We start from the raw sequence: 23,330 nt of genomic DNA, 5'->3' as shown, positions 1-23,330 counted from the left end.
TACTAATTCCCTTTCAATTTCCTTTTTTCCTCTATTCTATTCTACTCTATTCTTTTATTCTGTTCTATTTTTTTTTTCTATGCTATTTCATTGCATTATGTTCTGTGGTCAATTTTGTTGTAACCATTAATACTTCCAGTTCTTCCAATTGTTTGCCCACCTCTGTTCTTCCAGTCATGGAGATGGTCCAGATTTCATGGAGCTGAAATGACTGTTGTAACACTGGCATGCAAAGACAGCAGGGACAAGGCTTAGCTATTCCAGTATTTGCAAAGGAAATAGCAAGAGAAAGCTATTGCATAACTTTGGACAAGTCATAAGACTTCATTTAACTCAGTACCTTCATTTACTTAACATGCCAAAGTCTCCTTGAAAAAAATAGTGTCTTAGCTTTGCAATGAGTTAGAAAACTGCCCAGCTTTGCCTCCTTCCCAATTTGGTCACTTAGAATTCCACTACATTTTTAAAAACTTTAGTTTCCTCTTTCTCTTCCTTCAGAAAAGAGACAAATCCCCCAAGAAAGTTTTCATTACTGGTCTTGGGATAGATGCTGTTTGCATTGCCTGGGGATACACAACACATTCTGGGAAGAGATGTGTCAGATGGACTCTGTGATGATAAGCCTGCTGTGCTGGACTTGAAGTGATCCAAAGGGGCATCATCGTGTTGGTATTGCAGAGACTGTGGCTAAGCAGTCTTTGTGAAGAGCAGCTTCATAGCTCATGCCTATTGTGTGCTTCAGAGTCCACCCCATTCAGCATTCTACTTTATTCTTTAGACTGAAGCAGATCTCTACTGAGGTATTTTGAAGGCTTTTGCAGACATTTTTTTACATCTGCTTTCTTTGCTGGGTTAGTGTTTTCTGATAGCTCCTCGGTGGCTATTTTTTAAGAGAGAGGGAGGAAGAAAAAAGGAAAGAGAAGAGGTGTGTGAGGAGAAATAGCAGGCCAGATGGGGCTCTTTAAAAGTCCTAAGGAAAAAGTAGGGAGTGTTTTAAAGTTTGCAATGATGTGTAAAATAGTTCCCAGCATGAAAATCTATATTGATTTTTTTTCTTCGTTTGTACAAAGATTGCTCTCAGAATAGAAAGGCTTTGACATTTTGCCTTCTCATGTACTTAATCAGTCATTTGTGTCATCCACTCTTACACACACATATGTGTCTTCTCTCCATCTGTCAGCAGAGAATGGTTACTTGCTACTTCATCCAGATCATTTGTAGTGGAACAGCTAATGGATAATGGTTTTGGAGGCCTTGATGCAACCGTGGTGGTCATGGAGTACGTGGTTACAGGGAAGACATGCTTTGGGTGATGACAAGAGTGGATAACACAAATGACTTGCTCTCATACTACCGTGGTGCAGCTGGTTGCCACACATGCCAACCTACAGTAGTGTGTTGGCTTGGGGAAACCAACGATTCCTATGTCCTCAGGAACTGGAGTTTATCACTAGACTCCTCGTCCTTCTTTTCACTTAGCTTCTCAGACAGGGACAGTTTTGTTGTGTTTTGTTTTAATAAATAAATAAGGTGGGTCGTTTTGCCTTAGCAAAGGTAGTCACAAATAACCTGACCAACGAGATGGTGTGGAAAGAAGCTTCTCTTTGACATTGCTCATGCATGCATCGCTCAAAATGATATTTTCAAGCTGCTGTGGTCAGCAAAGACTCGTGTGGCCAGAGACAGAGAGAATGTAGGGGAGCATTTTTTTAGTGAGGAATGTTGACTTTCCTGCAGTGGAAGTGTAAGCTGGAGAACCACAGGGTCTTGCCGTGCCACCAACAGGGTCTTGCTGCTTGGCTCTGCAAACAGCACTCCTGTTGCTTGCCAGGATTCTCTCAGGTTCTCTGAATTTTCCTGTGGCAGACATGGCCACAGTGGTGATGGCAGCTTTCCTTTCTCTGTCAGCGTTGTCAAAAGGCTGTGTTTTGGAGGGGGAGGAAGGAAACCAGCTGGTAGCTGGGCGTGTTGGTACTTGCCTCCTCACTCAGCATCATCATATTGAAGAGAGATCCTTTAGAATAGCCTAAGGATGGTGAGGCAGTTGAGCCTTGTGGAAATCTGTGCCTATGCCTCTGGGAACATGGAAGCAAATGGCTCACAGAACCTACCTCCAAATGGCTGTGTACAGAGGGGCTTGCTGAAGCTGTATTTTTAATGCAGTTGAGTATAAATGGCCCATTTTTACCTCTGCATACATCATCTACATCATCCCTTCACTTCCTTCCTCTTTAAGTGATGTCTTATGCATAGATTTGTCATTTACGCTCCAACTGCATTTTGCATTATTACATTTTAATGATATTTGAAGTTCTTTCATACATATTTGAGTTCACTGATATAAATGAAAAGAGAGAAATAATCAGCATACTTGGTTTATCTGGTGGCATAAAAATGTTATATCATAACTTTGGTGATTTCTTGGATAAGATCAAGCACAGCATCAAGTGTGCTAAGGGAGGCTTCAAGTACATCTGTCTGTCTGAATGGCTCTAAAGCTAGGGTCCTTCAAAGTCAACAGCTGAGCTTTACACCTGGTCACGTTCCTGTGTGACCTGCCCTAAGTGGTCCTGCTTTGCAGTGGGAGTTGGACTCGATGTTCTCCGGAGGTTCCTTCCCATCCATCTCATTCTGGGATTCTATGATTATACAGTTTGGCCCCATTTGTACCTCAGATTAATAAAATGTTTAACCAGTTCTACACCTTAAGTTTTGTAACTCGTGGGTTTGGTTAAACCAAAACTGAGATCTGAGTGGCCCTTGACCTTCATTGTTTTTAGTAAAAATGAACATCTCATATATTGGCTTTCATCGAGGGTGCTTGGCATGATCTGGAGGGTCTAACCTCCTCCACCCCGTATCTCCTGCCGACTTACAATCTGTTATAATCTATTAGGAATCTTGAGGCTTGAGGGCAGAATTTGGTGTAGGGATAAAAGATGCTTTCATGTTAGTGCTGTGGGATTTTTTTTTTTTTAATTCTTTCTCTCATTCTCCATTTCATGAAAATTCATTAATCTGTGACATTTAAAGACTCTGTCTGAGAGGTGTCTGGAGCAGCGGCCGGCTGCATACATCAATAGTTTCTCAGAGTCTGGCACTCTGTCAATATTTGGGGGCCTCAGTAACAGCACTTAAATGCACTGCCTGCCAGCCGTCACGCTCTTAGCGTGTCTGTGAGAGTCTGAATGAGCGGATATTAGCGCGTCAAGTCCTTTCACAACTGGCAACACTTTAGAGACAAACCGCTTGGTAGGTATCTCTCCTCTTCCCTCCCCTCCTGTTTTCTGGCATGTCTTCTTTGTTTATCTGATGTGATTTATGTATTTACACACAAATATGCATCCTGTGAGAAGGCATCGTAAATCCTGAAGCTAGAGGTGGTATTATGGCATCATCTATATAACAATGGAAATGGGCTGAAGCTGGATTTGGACTCAGAACCAGATTAAGCTTGGGTTGACTCCTGGGCCAGTTTGAGTCAGGAACAGAGTTTTGTTTGGATTTCATGGTGCCAAAATCTGTAGAGTTTAGTTCCAAATAATGAGAATCTTGGACAAAAAAAATTACAGGAAGTGCTACTGTGGCAGTGTTTCAATCAGCTCCAAACCAGAAGTGGAAAACAAGCCATTTCAAGACTTGGGATGCATTCAAATCAAAACTGTTAGAGCAGGTTCAGAATCCAGACCTTCTGTTCCTTTTTTAATCTTATCCCACTGCATAAATTGGATTCACAGCTGAATATTACTCTAGGTTACCCATGAAACCTCCCTTTTCAGTGAAAAAAAAAAATCAGAGGAGCAAAATACAACTTTCTCTTCTATCCTCTGGTGGGTTAGGAAGTACACTGAAAGAAATTTGACTTCACAGATATTTATTGCTCTCTGTGTATGTGACTGTTCCTCCTCCCTTTTTATTTGGTTGAAATGTTATAGCCAGAGAGCAGTGTCTTTTATCATGCAGGCATGTTTATTTTCTTTTTACCTGTTGTGCTTTACCTCTTGCTTATTGTGTTGCTGGATCTATGGCTCTGAAACCAGGTTGTCTTGAGAAGTGAATGGTCACTTTGCGTGGAAGTTTAGACTGGTGTTTTAGAGCTGATGTGCAGGCAGAAAGCAAGTCATGAAACTCTGAATGCTTCAATTTCTACATCTCCTTAGAACAGTCTCTTTCTCATCCCATTTTGTGCCATATGTACCAAAAGGAGATAAAGGGCTGGTCTCAGAGTGAGCCCTCCATTAGGAGCATTTTCCTGGCTGAGTTTTGGGAACAAAGAAGAATAAATCTGAACTCAGCAGCTCTTTGAAAACACTTTCTTATCATTGCTGCTTCAGAAGTCCAGCAACACCAACCAGTGCCCCTCAGCTGTGACCTCTAGCACATCCTTCGGGGCCAGCATGAGTCAACAACTTCCTAATCCTTTTCCAATTACATCCAGATTTTTTTTCTTTTTTTTTTTTCAATAAACTTCCAACCATCCCATGCTAATACTTGCAAAAATTTGGCACGATAACAATATAGACAAAATTATTCTGCTAGTGCTACCTTGCAAGAGTAAGTTGGCAACAAAAATAGCTAACTACTGCTTCTCAATCATTTCTTTTCTCTTTTCAGCACTCTCTTATCTGCTGCCTTTATCTTGATTTTTCCCTTATTCCAACTGCAGCTGCATCTGATCTCCATTTTCCCATTTCTGCCCCCAGAGCACCTGCAGTTATATGGTGTTTGTCACCTGTTGGGAAAAAAAAAGGGAGAAACCCTGTGAAAGTTTACAAATGTCTCTGCAAACGTAGTGAGTAACAAGGGATGCATTTATCCCTGCTTCAGGCCAAGCAGCAGAGGGAAAATAAACAGGCTCAAGGCTTCTGAGAATATTGGAGATGTGTCTGGCTAGATGGCAGCAATGGCCAATAAGTACAGACAGTCGACATGGAGGAGTATTTATTTTTAATTATAGTGATTGCTCCCTTAGCATGGCATGGGGGCACTCATTAAGCAGAAGGGAATGGCCAACTGCATGTGCTGCTCTCAGATAGAGTGTGATTGCCTTTCCAGCAACCAACACAATCTCTACACCTTGAGCGGTTCCCTCGCAGGAGCCTGGGGGCAAAGTGCAGCCACAGGGCTTGTGACGGTGGCCATGGTGTCTCCCAGAGCTGAGCAGCAGCCCCAAGGATGGCAAAAAATAGCATGGGGTAAAAGCTGCACTGGGACTCTAGGCTAAGCGAGGCACTCAGGATCAGACCCATACAGCAGAAATAATCATCCTGTATGGTCTACTGTTGCTCTTCCTCAGTCTGTACTTTGTGCTGCCTTTTACGGTCTCAGCGAAGTAACACAGGAGCTTACTCTAACCCACGCACCTTTTGTACCCAGGGAGTACATCTCAAGACGTAATGGGGCACATTTGCAACTCTGTCCCCAGTGTTTTAAAAACGTGACTGACTTTATTGTCAGTGACTGCTGTGTGTGCTGTGAGAAACCTCCCCACCCTCAGCCCTGATGAGCACTGCATGGTGAAGTTGGAGAGCTGGTAATGTTGCATTAGTTTCTATTTCTGTTTATTTTCTAATGAGCAGCAAAGTTTTCTCTTGATTAAGTATGTTGACTTTGTGAGATATAAGGGTTCTTTAGAACAGAGGCAGGCAGACTGTGTGGCCTCACAGTCGGTTTCCACTCCTGCGCAGACATAGAACTTCCTACCAGTGGCAATTGTGTGCCTAAAGCCCTGCACAGAGAATTTGGAGGTTGCTTCTGAGGCTTTCCACTGAGCAATCCAGCTGTCTTTCTTCCCCTTTAGAGATGAGAGGATTTGTCCCCAAGTAATGAGGGTACAAAAGTGCCGAGGGGATCGTGTGTTTTAGCCAACATTCAGTGCATGTCTCTGTTGGTTCCTTGGAGCCACAAGCGAGATGCTTTCTTTGAGCACTGAAATTGATGAAGCAAGAAAAATCTAGACTTCTTGGCCATTCATGTTTTACCTCTATTAGTAAGTAATTAATTAAAAAAGAAGTTGATGTTCCTGTAATGGGTTGTTAAATATATGCAAGTGAAACTATTTGCATCAAAAAGGAATTTGACTGCAGATGAGCAGTTATTTATATTATACTAAATCATATAGAATCATAGAATGGTTTGGGTTGGAAGTGACTTTAAATACCATCTAGTTCCAAACCCCCCTGCCTTGAGCAGGAACACCTTCCACTACACCAAGTTGCTCATGGCCCCATCCAACCTAGTCCTGGACACTTTTAGGGAGGGGGCACCCACAACTTCTTTGGGCACCCTGTTCCAGTGTCTCACCACCCTCACTGTAAAGAATTTCTTCCTAATAGCCAGTCTAAATCTATCCTACTCCAGATTCAATGCATTCCCTCTCATCCTATCACTACAAGCCCTTGTAAACAGTCCCTCCCCAGCTTTCTTTCAGGCCCCTTTCCAGTACTGGCAGACTGCCATAAGGTCTCCCTGGAGCCTTTGATTTTCCAGGATGAGCAGCCCAAGTTGAGATGAGCTATCTATTGTGTTAGGCACCAGACAGCTATAGAAGTTGCATCTAACCTCAGTGAGCTCGGAGATGACACAAAGTGTGGACAGGGACCATAAAGAAACAAAATAATAACTCACTCAGCCATGGGCTGAACCAAGGAGTGATTATAGATCCTCTGCCTCCCTTGCTTATTTTCATTAAGAGCCAGTCAACTCACAGTTCAGACATTACAAGGGCAGCAGAGCTGGAGAAGGGTCCAGAGAACAAGCCTTTTGTGGAGCAGCTGAGGGAACTAGGAATGTTTAGTCTGGAGCGAGGAGACTGAGGGAGGACATCTCATTTCTCTTTACAACTACCTGAAAGGAAGTTGGAGTGGGGTGGAGGTCAGTCTATTCTCCTTAGTATCAGGTGACAACTACCTGAAAAGAAGTTGGAGTGAGGTGGAGGTCAGTCTATTCTCCTTAGTATCAGGTGAGAGAATGAGAGGAAATGGCCTGAAACTGCACCAGGGAAGGTTTAGGTTGGATATTAGGAAATATTTCTTTGGTGCAAGAGTGGTCAGGCATTGGAACTGGCTGCCTAGGGAGGTGATGGAGTCATCTTTCCTGGACATATTCAAGAAATGTGTGGACATAGCACTTCAGGACATTGTTTATTGGCCATGGTAGTCTTAGGTTGATGGTTGGACTTGATGGCCTAAGAGGTCTTTTCCAACCAAAACAATTCCATGATTCGATGATTTAGATCTACATAAATCCGTTGAGTTAAATGTTACATTTGCTGAAAACTGCTTGCCTCAGGTACAGATTAGCCAAAACCATGAGGAGAAAAACAAAACAAAACAACCAGACACTGAGAAAAAAAAAAAAAAGAGGAATATTTTGGAAAACAAAGAACTTTTGTTTTCACATTTCTAAGTAAGGTTTCTGGATTTGTGTTTGTTAATTGAAATAAATCAAACACAAACAAAAAGCTACCCCATTTTGTTAAACACCTAGGTGGTTTGGGATTTATTGTTTTTTTCTCTTTCTGTGTTCTCAGGTTGGTCAGCTAGCCAAATAAATCAGTTATTTGCACAACTGTAATTCTAATTAGAATGTTGGGCCCTTGGGACTTGGGCTATATCATAGAATCCTAGAAGCAACCAGGTTGAGAGAGACCTACAAGATCATCCAGTCCAACCTAGCACCCAGCCCTATTCAGTCAACTAGACCATGGCAACAAGTGCCTCAGCCAGGCTTTCCTTCAACACCTCCAGAGACGGCAACTCCACCACCTCCCTGGGCAGCCCATTCCAATGCCAATCACTCTCTCTGTGAAGAACTTCCTCCTAACATCCAGCCTAGACCTCCCCTGGCACAACTTGAGACTGTGTCCCCTCATTCTGTTGCTGGTTGCCTGGCAGAAGAGACCAACCCCCACCTGGCTGCAGCCTCTCTTCAGGTAGTTGTAGACAGCAATGAGGTCACCCCTGAGCCTCCTCTTCTCCAGGCTGCACACCCCCAGCTCCCTACACACCCCTAGCTCCCTCAGCCTCTCCTCACAGGGCTGTGTTCCAGGCCCCTCACCAGCTTTGTTGCCCTTCTCTGGACACATTCCAGTATCTCAACATCTCTCTTGAATTGAGGAGCCCAGAACTAGACACAGTACTCAAGGTGTGGCCTGACCAGTGTTGAGTCCAGGGGCAGAATAACATCCCTTGTCCTACTGGCCACACTGTTCCTGATCCAGGCCAGGATGCTATTGGCTCTTTTGGCCACCTGGGCACATCTTCAGCCTACTATTACCAGTACCCCCAGGTCCCTTTCTTCCTGGCTGCTCTCCAGCTGTTCTGTCCCCAGCCTGTAGTGTTGCTTGGGGTTGTTGTGGCCAAAGTGCAGAACCCTGCACTTGGCCTTGTTAAATCTCATCCCATTGGCTTCTGCCCACCCAACCAGCCAATCCAGGTCCCTCTGCAGGGCTCTCCTACCTTCCAGCAGATCAACACCTGCTCCTAGCTTGGTGTCATCTGCAAACTTACTGATGCTGGACTCAATCCCCTCATCCAGATCATCAGTAAAGATGTTGAACAGGACTGGGCCCAGCACTGATCCTTGGGGAATGCCACTAGTGACAGCTGCCAACTGGATGTGGCACCATTCACCACCACTCTCTGGGCGCGGCCTTTGAGCCAGTTCTTGATCCATATCAGAGTGAATCTGTCCAAGCCATGAGCTGCCAGCTTGGCCAGGAGCTTGTTGGGGCAGACAGTGACAGAGGCTTTGCTGAAGTCTGGGTAGACTACATCCACAGCCTGCCCTACATTCACCAGGTGGTAACCTGATCATAAAAGGAGGTCAGGTTGGTTAGGCAGGACCTTCTCTTCTTAAACCTGTGCTGTCTGGGCCTGATCCCTTGGCCATCCTGTAGGTGCTTTGTGATGGCACTCAAGATGACCTGTTCCATCACCTTGCCTGGCACTGAGGTCAGGCTGACAGGTCTGTAGTTTGCCAGTTCCTCCTTCCAGCCCTTCTTGTGGATGGGCATCACATGTATTTCAGCACAGTACATATTTATAATGTCAAGTACCCTGCCTGATATTCCAAATATAATAACAGCAGGCAGTGCAGTACGCTGGTGAGATGAGGGCACTAGGGAAGACCCTCCAGTGCCTTTTAGCTCTTAGTATTTTTGTGTTCAGTTGCAATAGTGTTTTGGAGGGTGTTGCTTACACTAAAAAATTTGCATTGATTTGAACTGCTCACAAATGGGATTCACTGCAAAGCTGTCATTAAAAGGAAATAAAGCAGAAGAAGGAACAAAAGACACATTCTCAGCAAAGCCTGATGTGTAGACACTTCCAGAGATCCTTGGTGCCAGAGGCAAAGTGTCATCTTCTCACTCTACTGCCACCCCCCAAAATCCTGAAGAGTAATCAGATAGATACGGGGGTTGTTCATAAACTGCTGCAACTCAAAGGCTGTTCAGCTGTATTGTTGTTGTCCACTTCCAGTATTTCTGCCTTTACAAACAATTTAGTCATTTTGGTGTGATTATTTCTGTCTTGAAGCAGTTTCCTCTTGTTCAAGTTCAAAGCACAGTGCCCATTTTCTGTGAATGAGCTTCTAAGAGCAGGCTACTCTGGCATCAGGTGTTCCTGATGTGCTTCTTCCTTCTGTAGGTGTCGCCACTCTTTGTAGGTGGCTGGTAGGAGCTGGAGTGGTCACTTTAAATCTGTTTGCATGATGTCCTTGCTCACTTGTTTCAACTGATACTTTTTACTGTTTGCTCCATGAACCTGTGTCCATGAGAAATAACCCATAATGTTATCCCATCTTAAAAGAAGAGGGCAAGATGTTTTCTTCCCAGCACAGTCACTGTGGTACTCTTCTGCTCCCTTCTTGCAGAAGAGCCCCATAACCCGAGCTCTGATGCCCAGAGCACTCTACCACTGGCTCTGCAGTGTGGCAAACTCCAATTTGGCAGTCATAGTACACCCTCCAGGTGATGTTCTCTGCAGCATGCAAGGCTAATGCTGGGTTTGGCTCTGGTTGAAAAGTCTCAGATGTATGTCCCATGTGATCTTTCTGTAATGAAAGACTTCTTCCTATGAACCAAACTAGCCTGGTGAGTTAGTGCTGGAGAAAGATGCCTGTAGGATTGCTAGGCCTTGACTGATAAATCTCTAAAGATTAGGATCACTCTTTCAGGTCTGGTCGAGAACTCTTCAGTGTTCATTTCCCCTGACCAAAGAGTCATAGGAAGTACCAATGCCAGTCCTGATCCAATAGTCTAGTTGCAGAATGACAACCAAATAGGGAGCCAGGGATAAAATGTAACAAATAAGACTTGACCAAGCCCTCTCTGACACCCCATAATAATCCCCATAATCTTTGGTGATCTTGGCTTTGTGCACATGTTTTTGAAATTTCTTTTGCCACCTGTAAAGGTTGTGTATCATTTTGTCCTTATCTCTACAAGTCTGGGGCTTTGCTGGACAAGGTGAGGGTCTGCTCCAAGCTACCAGGATTCTTTCTGTCTTTCACTGCCTCACAGCTAACCCATTTATACTGGTAGTAGGTGCCAGGATATTCAAAGTAAAAGAAATGTGACATGGAAAAAGGGTAGGTAAGATGGCTAGAACAGGAGACTTGACTAGGAAAGCTCCAGAGTATGCTGTGTAGTATGTAGAGGGATGGACAAATGTGTTTACTGAGTTGTGCTAGTTTGAGCCTAGCTGGGATATTTTAGTGAGAAGAATTAGATTATAGGCTGTGAAAATGAAACAGTGGTGATGTCTACTTCACTCATAGGCTAGCTGAGATGTATGAAAACAAGAATATAAATACAGATAACACAGTTGCTCTCCCTCTCTGGCTCTGGCTACATGCACTTCTCTTTCTAACTTGCTGCCTAACTAATCCGTCTGCTTCCTACCCACCCTGGCCGATCTTCTGAACTCACCTTAAACATAAGGCAAAGTCTGGGATAAGGTAGAGGGGTGAGAAGAAGATGGAAGGGTGCTAAGGTTGGTTGAGAGCCCCTCCTGGGGACTCTGGTTTCTGGGAGGTGTGTTGTGTTTCTGTATTACCTTGTTAACTTGTATGTTTCTGTCTATAGCTGTATATATTGTAAATACCTGCTTGTATATTGTGCTAAGCTCTAAGTGTAAAGCTTCATTCAATTTCCAGCTCAGCTGAGTCCAGTCTGGGTGATTTTCACAAAGGGGAGGGTGGGTAACACCCAAACCATCACATGAGTACATATGTATGTAGGGAGTAGGGAGCTTGTCTTTGTTAGTCTTCGTTTGTTCAGGATTTCCGCTATTATATTTAGGCAGTCTTAGGACTGAATCCTAAAGCTTGGAGTGTTCCCATGAGGTTACTTGGTGCCTGTGAGACTTGAAGCCCCTACAAGAGAGATACAGGATCACAAGGATCTCCTGCTGTAGTCACCAGTGCCCTGGTGTAGAAAATTGTGGAAAAGTTATTTTTTTACCTCTAGCACTTGCTATTTTCTTTGTGTTCTGACTGCTACTGTGCCCAGCAAAGGTTTGTCTAGACCAGACCTCAGAGTTACTTATTATCCTCATAATTCATTTCCTTTTGCCAGCAGCAGTGGCTTGTGAGGGTAAGTCAGAAGGGAATGCTCACATCACAGATAGCCTTTTCTCTATGATCTTCATTAAGCTTTGGACCATTAGCTCAAGATGCGTGATTATTTTGTTTGTTCAAGCAGCAAGACAAGCAGAGGCTCCTCTGAGTGTTTCTTTCAAGCAAACCAGCATGACTGAAAACTGGGAGCTTGCCAGAAAATGTTACGTGGAATAGTAGTGGCAGGTTCATCTTAGTGTGGGTGGAGAGAGAGCTCTACCCTCTCTTTTACTGCTTCAAACACGCAGTGTCCATATGCCATAGTTGAGCTGGTTTGTAGATGAAGTATGAAGGCTACTACTTGATCTACTTTGTGCAAACATGGTGCCAGTGCTGTGGAGATCTAGTCTTACAGATAGGAGTATCAGCTGTTGTCACAGTCCAAACACACAGCATCAATATTCAGTACGCTATAGACAGTTCCATTTTTCTCCTTTCTTTTAGTGTTAGTGCACAGAGCCAGATACTAAAAGGGGGGGGATGGGGGGGGCGTAGATCACATGATAAAATTAATACCATTAATTATTTAGAAACAATCAAAGGAAATACAAGACATCTGGCTTTAAGCCCAAACAATTCATGGCACTGCTGTTGCCTTGTAACCTCATCAGCTCTTAGTCCAGTCATCTCTCTTCTTTCATTATAAACACAGGAGATGCCCCCCTCCTCCTCTTCTTTCCTGCCTTATTTCTGGCAGCTTGGAACACACATCACAAGACTGGACTGTAGAGTTGTCTGATTTTCTGTGTGTAAACTCTGATGAAGACATCCCTCCTCATCCCCATGGCATACAGTAGTGTTATGGCATACAATAGTGTTTGGTTACCAGTGTGTTGCAGCCATAGATTGTTTGTGTCTTCGCCTTGATATTGGGAACAAGCTGCTGTAGAAGAGAAAAATAGTGTTGTTAATGCACTGCTGAGAGTCATTAAACAAATGTGGTGCAGTAAACTGCATACAATATACAGGACAAGGGGCAACAAACACAAACTGAAACACGTAGTTCCACGTAAGCTTAAGGAAAAACTGCTTCACTTTGAGAGTGGCAAAGCCCTGGAACAGGGTGCCCAGAGACGTTGTGGAGTCTCCTATGTCTGGAGACATTCAAAATCTGCCTGGATGCTTTCCTTGGTAATTTAGTGATCCTGCTCTAGTAGGTGGGCTGGATTAGGTAATCTTCAGAGGTCCCTTCCAAACTCTACTAGCATTATGCACTTCTATGGCAGTCCCTGCCCTGAAGAGTGGATAGGCTATGTAAGCAGACAGGCTGGAGGAGAAATAACATTGCAGGGAGTGGAAGCACTTTGCCTGTGATTATGTAAGAGGACTGTGGCAGACCCAGTCCACTGACCTCAGCATTCACCTTCCCCTGGCTGAGACCAGTGGCTCTATCCGTCGTGGCCACGGCCAGACATTTTCCACTGGAATTTTTTTTTTTTTTAAGTGAAAACTCTTGAAATAAAAATTTTCTTTGGAAATAAATATTTTACCCAAGAAAAGTGAAAACAAATATTTTGCAGCTGCTGGTTTAGAAAGACTCTTTCCTCTCTGAGTTTTTGTCTCTTTTTTAACTCTTCTCTTTTTATTTTTCTCTGTTTTGCTTTCTGTTTATTTTCTCTGTTCTCCCTCTCCCTCACTTTGCCCCTTCCTCTCACTCTCTCTCCCCCTTTTCTCCCCACATGATCCACAAAGATCCACTTGGCTGGTTATTGTATCTTCATGATAAGGTAGTTCCATTTTCTCTTCCTCTCAGTCTTTATTAACATGGAAGATTTAATACAATCTAATCACCCAGTTCTCATCTTCTGTCAATAAATTACTACATACAACTTCTCAATAATATTATTGTGCAAAACAATGTCCAGATTAGGATTCTACATTTCAGTGAACTGGTGAATATGGACCCATTTTGGATATTAGCAGATGCATTGAAGCCATTCTCGTTACAGCTATGTCTGCGGAGAGGCAGGAACTTTCATTTTCTTACTTTAATCTGAGAAGTGCACTTTTGCTGACTGTTCTCTTAATGGTTGCTGAGAGTTGCTTTGAAGAACTCTTATTTTATGAAAAGGCATTGAGATTTCTGTCACAGTAAGGCTCTCTAGACAGTCTTTTCCCACACTTGACTACTATTTTGAAGATGCACATTCCCAATTATCTGTGAAAAAGTAGCGAAATATGCTTCCGCGGTTCTGAAAAGCTTACTTTAGACTACTGCTCTCTATTATTTGTAGTATTCCATAGCCTACACTTGTCCTCAGAGAATGAGGGCATCAGTTGAACATATTGGGTGTGATTTTGCAAAGTATGCAGTTATCCACATTTGGTTCCCACCGCATTCAATGTGTGTTAACACTACCTTCAACAAAGGCAGTTAGACCCGTGCAGAAGGCTTTAAAACCCCCCAAAACGAAGCCCACCTCTTGCACCCTGGGCTATTTGCAGGCAAGAACATATGTTGCAAGTGCTTCTGCTGCTTTGCAGGGCATTTGTTGAAGGGGCTTAGGCTGCTCTCTGAGTAATAGTGTAGTTCATTTTGTTGCTATGATAGGTTTGTTTCTTTAATGTTGTCCCTTTATGTTTATCATATGTTTTCAAAGTATTGTATCTCTTGGAACTAAATTTAAACAAAAATTCTCTATATCCAGTTAACTAAAACAACCTCTTAGATTAAGCTCTTCCAAGGTTTTGTTTATTTGTTTCCATATACTAAAGCTAGTACTTTTTATTTTATTGTCCTCAGATGTAGTCACTGTGTACCATTTGTTGTTTATGTAAAACTTATAGTTTTCTTTTCCTTTTTTTCTTCTCTCCTTTTACTTTGCCTTTTCCTAACATCTGCATCGTGTCTTGATGGCAAGAGCAGCAGTGGTTGGCAGTTTTCCTCAACTTTGCAAGAGAGAGAGAGATTTGATTGGAATGAAACCTTGCTCTCCACACAGCCAGCTTGAGCTGCAGCATTGAAAGGTATCATCTAATTTTCTATCTCGAAATCACAGATAAAAACCACAAACAGGTAGAAATCTCAGTGCCAAACCACCTTTTGATTTACAGCCGAAAAGCCTTTGGCAATACATCTCTCGCAGTATCCAGTTGGAGAGGTTGCATGGCTGGTACCCACAGTATCTGTCTGTATCTGTGAGTTTGGTAAAGACTTGGATTGAAAGAAGGGTTAGTAGGGCAGAGAATTTTCTGATCTTAGTCTTACTTTTTGCCTAGAGTAGCATGAAGCTTGGTTCAGCATTGCAAATACCAATCCCAGTCACAAGCTGTGCATTATAGAGCAAAATGAGATTTGTTGAAACAGCTGTGTGGAAAGTCCAGATCTGCAGTACATTAATAATCTGGAGGTCAGAGCTGAGATAGAAGGAGGGAGGGATGGATGAGACTGTGAAGACCAAATTTATTAAAATCTCTGCTATTAATACCATTACTTTATATCTTTTGAGAGCATTAGAATTCAGGGAAAAAAAAAAAAAACACTTGAAATTAAGTTAAAATGCTACCTTTGAACTACTACACATGCTCCCTGTGCTATGTGCAGCATTACAGAAACAGCCACTCTTTGCTAATAATATGGCATTAAAATGTTGGACTCCACCCACCAAAGTTAGTAACTTTCTTGAAAGAAAAGTGATGGATTTAAGTCCATATGTTCTTGGACAAGTGTCCTCCAATGCATGAGAGGACCAGAAATCCCAGATATTCTTATTTTTATTGTTTCCTGTAAATCCATGCTAGGAAAGTGGGAGAATGTATGTGCTGGCAGGCTGGCAGGGTTTTGGCTGATGGATAACTGTACAGTAGAGCTGGGGTTTTTTTGTTTTTTTTTTTTTCTTACTCTTATCTGCTCTGTTCTGTTAGTGGTACTAGTTGGCTGGCATGGATTTGAATAAGCATAATTTAGAACAGATTTGGGCCAGGCTGCTTATATTTGTGCGGATTGCTTCATATTTGTCAAGCAATTATTTCCTGCAGATCCATAGCATTGTCCAGTGTTGTGCAATGCTTTCATATGTATGTATGACAGGTTAAAACACAAAATGTGTTTTGAAACGACGTGACAAGGAGCAGTAAAAACTGCACAGTAACAGAGCTATACTTGGCTGTCCCTATAATGTCCAATTAATGTGGTTACTGGACTCTGCAGCCTTGCCAGGGCTGAATAAGACATGCAGTGGCCTGGTAAAAGACAGGTTTTCTCCTGAATTTTCTAAAGATTTCTGTTACAGATGCTACAATGACACGAGGATACTATAATCTGTATCTTTAGTAGCAGTAACAATGAAGGGTGCGAAGTATATCCCCAAAATCTGAAGGTGTGAATTCTAACTCATCAGCGAGCTGCGTGTGAGAATTCTATACAGTAAAAACCTCATTCTGTGCTGAAGAGGAACACTGTGAACTCCCAGCATAAAATAAAAAATGTTCTGTTCTCTGCTGCTCTATCTTGAGCCAAACTTGGGATCTAAAAGCCAAGCGAAGTTCTTTCATCACCAGTCATAAAGATGCTGTAAGTCAGATTGTCCCCTCGGGCTATATTTTGACAATGTAGTAAATTGAGCTTTGGGAACTTTCTACCAGATCGAGAACTCTGTCACCTCAGAACGCGAAGCACAGATCCGTTAAAAATTCATTCTTCTGATGCACTCTTGAAAATGTGTTTTGATGTTTTGACTTTTACCAGTTAGCTCCATGCCTTATCTGATATCTTTTGTTCCCCACTGCTGACTTTAGCACATATAAGGGCTGGCAGAATTGTGATCTCATGCACTCACATGATCCAGATGAAGTTTGTACTACGGAGTTATTCATTAGTGCAGTTTGTTAATGTTGTTAATGATCAAGCAACATCCACTCATTTACTCCCCTGCATTTTGTTGCCTTTGCATTCTGCCTTTATTACTTATGTCTACACTGGAAGGTGGTATAGGCATCAGGAAGAGCAAAATTTGATATGTGCTCCGAATGGGATCAGAAAATGCATTGGATTTTGTACATGTGTGTTAACAATTCCAATTCAGTGAGAGAAGTGAAAAAAGCTGTCTTGTTTCTTGCACAAATTGAAGCCAGGGTGGTGTGGGGAAAGTACACAAATTACTTTTTGCCTAAGTTTCAGAGAAGCTAATAAGAAGGCAAAGATTCAGAGTTTTGATTTGAGAATGAGTATTAGAATTTGTCTAAAATTCTTATTGTTTTCTCCTGCCCTCCTCCCCTTGGCTTTTCTGCCATGTGTGATGAATGTATCATGCTTAGATTTTGCAATTGTAGCTTTGTACTTAAAGGCAACATTGACACAATGAATGTCTTCACTAAATTGTATTTCAGATTCTTCTAGAGAGTTTATAGTTTAGAAAGGACAGAGCCGCTTGCATAATTTCCCATTTCACAAACGCTGTGTACTTAGCTCTGTATCTTAGAATCAACCAGGCTGGAAGAGACCTCCAAGCTCATCCAGTCCAACCTATCACCCAGCCCTATCCAGTCAACTAGACCATGGCACTAAATGCCTCATCCAGTCTTGAGCACCTCCAGGGACGGCGACTCCACTGCCTCCCTGGGCAGCCCATTCCAATGTCAGTCACTCTCTCGAGTGGTGTTTTCCAACCTAATTGGTTCTGTATGTTTTCCTTGATCTTGGTGAGCCAAGATGGTTCTCGATCTGTTGATCTTGATCTCCTGAAAAGAAGAATAGAGGAAGAGGAAGGAAAAACTTTACAGTGAGATCATTGATACTGCTAAGTTTAAAACTTACTGTTTGTTAGAGTTTTGAGAAGTTTTTGATATGTTTTGCTTCTCTCTCTGACCTAATTAATTTTATGGGATATCTCCAGGGATGTAATTTATATGACAAATGAATTACATTAAAAGTTGCTGTCGTGGTATGAAACCCCTTGTTTATGGTAAATTTAACATATTTCGTTATTCTTTTTCTCCTATCAAGAGCAATCTAGTGATAGGTTGCTTGCTTTGTTGTTGGGGTTTTTTTAACATTTTGAGTGCACAGGAACTTATTGTCAGTATTAAAAATACTAACAAATATAAAGGAAAAGGGAGAAACATTATTACATTTCAGCTGCATTTAGCAAACGGGTTCTGAAGTGCCACTAGCTGAGAAGGGGGGCTCTTTCCTTTGGCTTCTTCTTCTTTAAAAATAGATTTGTGTAAAAAAGAGTCAAACAATAAGTAGCATACAAGTATACTCACCAGTTCTCAGCCTACTGTAAAATAAGGTTGGAAAAGACCTTCGAGATCACCAAATCCAACCTATCACCTAACACCTTCTAATGAACTGAACTGTGCCTCGTCCAGTCTCCTTTAAAACATCCTCAGGGATGATGACTCCACCACCTCCCTGGGCAGCCCATTCCAATGGGCAATCACTCTTTATGTGAAGAACTTCTTCCTAAAGTTCAGCCTTAACCTAAACAAAAAGGCAGTTTTAGGAAGGAAAAGCACGTACTGATTCTGTTGCTGAGTTCAAGACGATCCCATTTGTATTAGGGAAGCAGCTTAACCTTTTGAAGCCTGTGGATCACTGTGCTGTCTTAGAATCATAGAATCAATCAGGTTGGAAGAGATCTCCAAGATCATCCAGTCCAACCTAACACCCAGCCCTAGCCAGTCAACTAGACCATGGCACTAAGTGCCTCAGCCAGGCTTTTCTGCAACACCTCCAGGGATGGTGACTCCACCACCTCCCTGAGCAGCCCATTCCAATGCCAATCACTCTCTCTGCCAACAACTTCCTCCTAACATCCACCCTGTACTTCCCCCGGCACAACCTGAGACTGTGTCTCCTTGTTCTCTTGCTGGTTGCCTGGGAGAGGAGACCAACCCCCACTGGCTACAGCCTCCCTTCAAGTATTGTAGACAGCAATGAGGTCACCCCTGAGCCTCCTCTTCTTCAGGCTAAACACCGCCAGCTCCCTCAGCCTCTCCTCCCAGGGCTGTGTTCCAGGCCCCTCACCAGTTTGGTTGGGTTTTTTTTGTTTGTTTTGGGGTTTTTTTGTATTTTTTTTAATATCCACACAACCTACTGACTTCAGTTAGATATAATACACACATCAAAATGTTTACCTTGGGCTTCCAAAGCTGCACGTGCTTTTCTGAAGGATTAAAAAGACATGAGGGATAATTGCTGCTCCTGGAAAAAGCAGTTAATATTTTACTAAGAATGAGAGCAGCAGCAAGTTTGCTGTAATTTTGAGCCAGAATGCAAGTTTGGAATTTATGTGGATTCAAACTTTTTTCCAGTAGCATGGCATCTAGGCTAGATGTTAGGAGGAAGTTCTTCACAGAGAGAGTGATTGGCATTGGAATGGGCTGCCAAGGGAGGTGGTGGAGTTGCCATCCCTAGAGGTGTTGAAGAAAAGCCTGGCTGAGGCACTTAGTGCCACGGTCTAGTTGATTGGATAGGGCTCGGTGCTAGGTTGGACTGGATGATCTTGATGTGTCTTCCAACCTGGTTGATTCCATGATATGATTCTATAATCTAAGTGCTTATTCATGAGTTTGGATAATGATGCTGAGTTTCCTTTTCCACAGAGAATGAAATGTAAAAAATAACTTAAATGGAGATAAAACAAAAGTACAGTGCACCTGTAACAACCTTTGTTTTGATTAGGTGGAATAAGCCAAGGAAGACAAACTTCTTTTGTAAAAATGTCCTAAAAGTAACAATAGATCCCAGCATTAGTTCAGCAGAATATCCAAGCTTAAAGTTAAGCTTGCACTCCAGTTCTGCACTGATGTGGAGTGCCTGTGCCCTGGCATCAGCTTCTTGACCTGACCATGGTCAAGTCCCAGAGCTTCACCCACACCCTGCACAGGATTTGAGGAGGGTCTTTTGTTAACTGGAAGGAACCATTAAGCTGCTAAATTTGCCTAAGGGATAGCAGGGAAAGGCTGTTGTGCAGTCAACTTATTTTGGAAAAACTGGATGCTCTTAGAAGTTTTCTATTTCCACCCCATGTTCCCAGCTTTTCTAAGGGACTCCTAAGTAATTTCAAACTTAAAGGACTTAGAACTAAGTAGCAGTTTTGTGGCCCTCATAAATATGATGAAGCCTGCCTCTCTCTCTCTCTCTGTGTCTCCCTTTTTCTTGGGCTGCTTAACAGTTTTACAGCATTTGAAAAATCTTCCTTCTATGTCAAGACAGCAGTTGTCTTTAGTCAAAGATAAGATTCAGAGGCAAATAGACAATAGTTATTTATGTTAGGTCTGCACTAACTCTGAGTTGGTTTGGGTTTTTTTCTCTCCCTGAGATGGTAAGTTGTTTTCCTTTCTTTGGATGGATTATAGAGAACACAGTGCTATCCCACAGTCCCTAGCTTCAGTTTTAAAATGGATCAAGTTCAGGTTCTGACATACTTGGCAGTGTACCATCATTTTTCTACCCCTCCCTCAATCTGGGCCTTAATTGTGGATATCCTGTGGACTGCAGCCCAGAGACTGCCAGTACTGGGAGCATACGGAAGGGAAGAGATGATGGCAATAGCTTTGTAGTTTGACCTGACACTTCCATTGTTACTCAGCCTCTAGTGTGATGAGAGGAGCAGAGGGTTTGGCATGAGCTCTAAGAAACCGGTCAGTATTTGGAGGAACAGTCTCCCTACCTGACACAGATATTATTAGTAGGTGCTGTTTATACTTTAAAAAACAACAACAAACCAACCAACCAAACCAAACCACATAAGCCCCCCAAAACCAAATGAGAGGTATTTTAAACAAAGAGAAAACAAACTGAGAAAGTCATACCCTAGGGAATTCACCTGCTTATGGTGAAGTTGAACTAAGGATAGACACTAACCCCCATCAAATCCCTGGGTCACAGACAGCCTTATGACAGACCTGGATAGCTTTGTGGAGACAGATTATGTCAAGCCCTTGAATTTGGAAACATAGCAATTCCTCTGTAGTAAGATTGCAAATGAACACCCATTCAGAGATTGCCAACATTATCACAGTTTGTCAGGGCGATCTCACAGCCCACAAAGTGCCATAAGAGATTGCTTTACAAGTTCTGAAATATTAGAGTGTTGAAGTATGTGACACTAGAATGATGCTTTGATGCCTGGCTTTGTCAGTCAGGCAGACAAATAAATAATACCCAGTGTTTTTATTAGTGTAAAGCAGAACAGGTAGTGGAAATGTATAGCGAAGTGCTTTCTTCTAACAGCTACATGGAGCACAGAAATGGGATCTGTTGATGTCAGATCCTTCAAATAGGCAGTCGAATACCTGCATGGGTCAGCAGCTGCAGTTACTTACTGCTATTTCAGCAGGTGGCAGTTTAAAGCATTAGCATTATTTCATGGCTAAGTGAAAGAGCAATAATAATTTGGTGGTCTTGGGTTTTGGCCATCTAGTGAGGCATGAAAAACATATGTACCAGTAAATTAAGGATGGAGTTTTGGCTATCAAGGAAAAAAAGGACCTAAACTGCAGAAACTGTGGATTTCTCACTTGACTTGAGAGAAAGAGCAACAGAGGTTCAGGTACACAGTTAGGAAGTGTCATGGAAGTAAGCAGTAGAAGAGTATAAACCCCAGCATTTCCTTCCTCCCCCTCTACTCTGACCTGGTGAGATCACACTTGGAATACTGTACCCAGTTTTGGGCTCTCCAGTTCAAGAGGGGCAGGGATCTACTGGAAAGTGTCCAGCAGTGAGCTAAGAGGATTATTAAGGGACTTGAACATCTCTCCTATGAAGACAAACTGAAAGAACTGGACCTGTTTAGTCTTGACAAGAGAAGGCTGAGGGCAGATCTTATGTCTATAAATATCTAAGGAGTGGGTGTCAAGGTGAAGGTTCCAGTCTCCTTTTGGTGGTACCCAGTAATAGGCCAAGAAACAATGGGTTCCACTCAACATTACTGTGAGGATGTTGGAGGACTGGAGCAGGCTGTCCAGACAGGCTGTAGTGTCTCCTTGCCTGGAAACATTCAAAACCCACCTGCATGTGTTCCCTGTGTGGCCTGCCCTAGGTGATTCTGCTTTGAGAGCAGGGTTTGGACTCAATGATTTCTAGAGGTCCCTTCCAAACCTTGACATTCTATGATTCTGTGATTCCCTGGCAGGAACTGTGGAAAAGGTTCGGGATAATATCGAATCATTGAATCTTGTCACTGTTGAGGGAAGAGATCTTTCAGGTCATCAAGTCCAACTTTTCACCTAGAGCTCTCAATCCCACCACTACTGCTAAGCCATTATCACTAAACTACATTTGTAAGCACCACATCCATGGACAGTGACTCCAGCACCTCTCTGGGCAACCTCTTCCAATGCCCAGAGTTTTGTTGTGAGTTTCAGGTCCTTGAAACTTAGGAGGTACATGTGGGAATAGTCTCCAAGCATGAGGTTAGCACTTGGGACTTTCTGTAGTAACTGAGGTTTTATAGAGTGCCTTTTTTCAGGTTCCTTTAACACTGCACCCAGATTTCCACAAAGGATGCATGACCTGCAAGCTGTTTGTGGAGCCTCAAATAAGAGCTATTCACGATGGTAAAGAGTTCCAGACAAGGCAGATTTGTAAGTCTTTATGCTCTGATGCAAAATATCGGTACATTTTTGTATATACCAGAGTCCCTCTGGAGATTTTCTATTTACCTGGTTTGTGTCAGTTCTCAGCTTTTACAGTTTGTGGAACAGAAGGTCTGAGATGCACATTTGTTGCACTCCTTCATTCTTATAGAGCCATTAAGTTGTAGAAATAGAGGATCAGCTTCAAACTTCTGCATCCATGATCCACTTGTTGTTCAGTCGTCTGAAGTTCACTCCTATCTTGACATCAAATAATAATTGGGAGGGCTTTTGCCCTTACTTCTCCATGTGTATGAGCAGCAAAGTACTCAGTGATACTCAAGCATTAGTTAATGATTGCTTACACAAACCTGGAGAAGCTTAGATGAAAGACTCTGTGTAAGGGCATAGAATTATTATGACTATTATTAACTGAATGTCTAAACCTAGACAACATATTTGCACATGTAAGTAATTATGATGCACTTCAAGGCATTCTGTTTGTAATGCTTTGTAATGCTTTGCTCTCCATTTCCTACAAATCAAATTACTGAGGGATAGATTTGATTTCCACATCATTTTGAAAATATTTTCTTTCTCTTTTTTTTTTTTGTTTAATTTCCTTTGTATTAATTTCTTTTTTTCAAAGTTCAAAACACAACCAACTGTGACTAAATGCATAAAACCAAGCAAAAAAAAAACCCACCCTCCTAAAGTATAACAAAATTAAAGACAGCCTAAGATGATATGCAGCAAACAATGTAAATCATACCTAACAAACAAGGTTGTAATAATATACCTTACCCTGTCCAGAGAAGGGCAACAAAGCTGGTCAAAGGCCTGGAACACAAACCCTATGAGGAGAGGCTGAGGGAGCTGGGGGTGTTTAGCTTGGAGAAGAGGAGGCTCAGGGGTGACCTCATTGCTGTCTACAACTAACTGAAGGGACATTGCAGCCGGGTGGGGGGTGGCCTCTTCTCCCAGGCAAGCAGCAACAGAACAAGGGCACACAGTCTCAAGTTGTGCCAGGGGAAATATAGACTGGATGTTAGGAGGAAGTTCTTCCCAGAGAGAGTGATTGGCATTGGAATGGGCTGCCCAGGGAGGTGGTGGAGGCACCGTCCCTGGAGGTGCTCAGGAAAAGCCTGGCTGAGGCACTTGGTGCCATGATCTAGTTGACTGGA

The 23,330-nt window shown here is 42.7% G+C and overlaps 1 long non-coding RNA gene across 2 annotated transcripts in view; it reads left to right on the top strand.

Moving 5' to 3' along the window:
* Nucleotides 1-23,330, top strand: part of LOC135175328 (uncharacterized) — a 509,262-nt gene that overhangs the window by 376,090 nt on the left and 109,842 nt on the right. For both annotated transcript variants that reach the window (XR_010302327.1, XR_010302328.1), the window contains exon 6: nt 14,489-14,589. This is a non-coding gene — a long non-coding RNA (uncharacterized LOC135175328). The remainder of the gene's footprint in view (nt 1-14,488; nt 14,590-23,330) is intronic.

The sequence above is a fragment of the Pogoniulus pusillus genome, chromosome 5 (genome assembly GCF_015220805.1).
Source record: "Pogoniulus pusillus isolate bPogPus1 chromosome 5, bPogPus1.pri, whole genome shotgun sequence".
Lineage (NCBI taxonomy): Eukaryota > Metazoa > Chordata > Aves > Piciformes > Lybiidae > Pogoniulus > Pogoniulus pusillus.
Note: the sequence above shows the minus strand (reverse complement) of the source record. Positions and strands in the feature narration are given on the sequence as shown.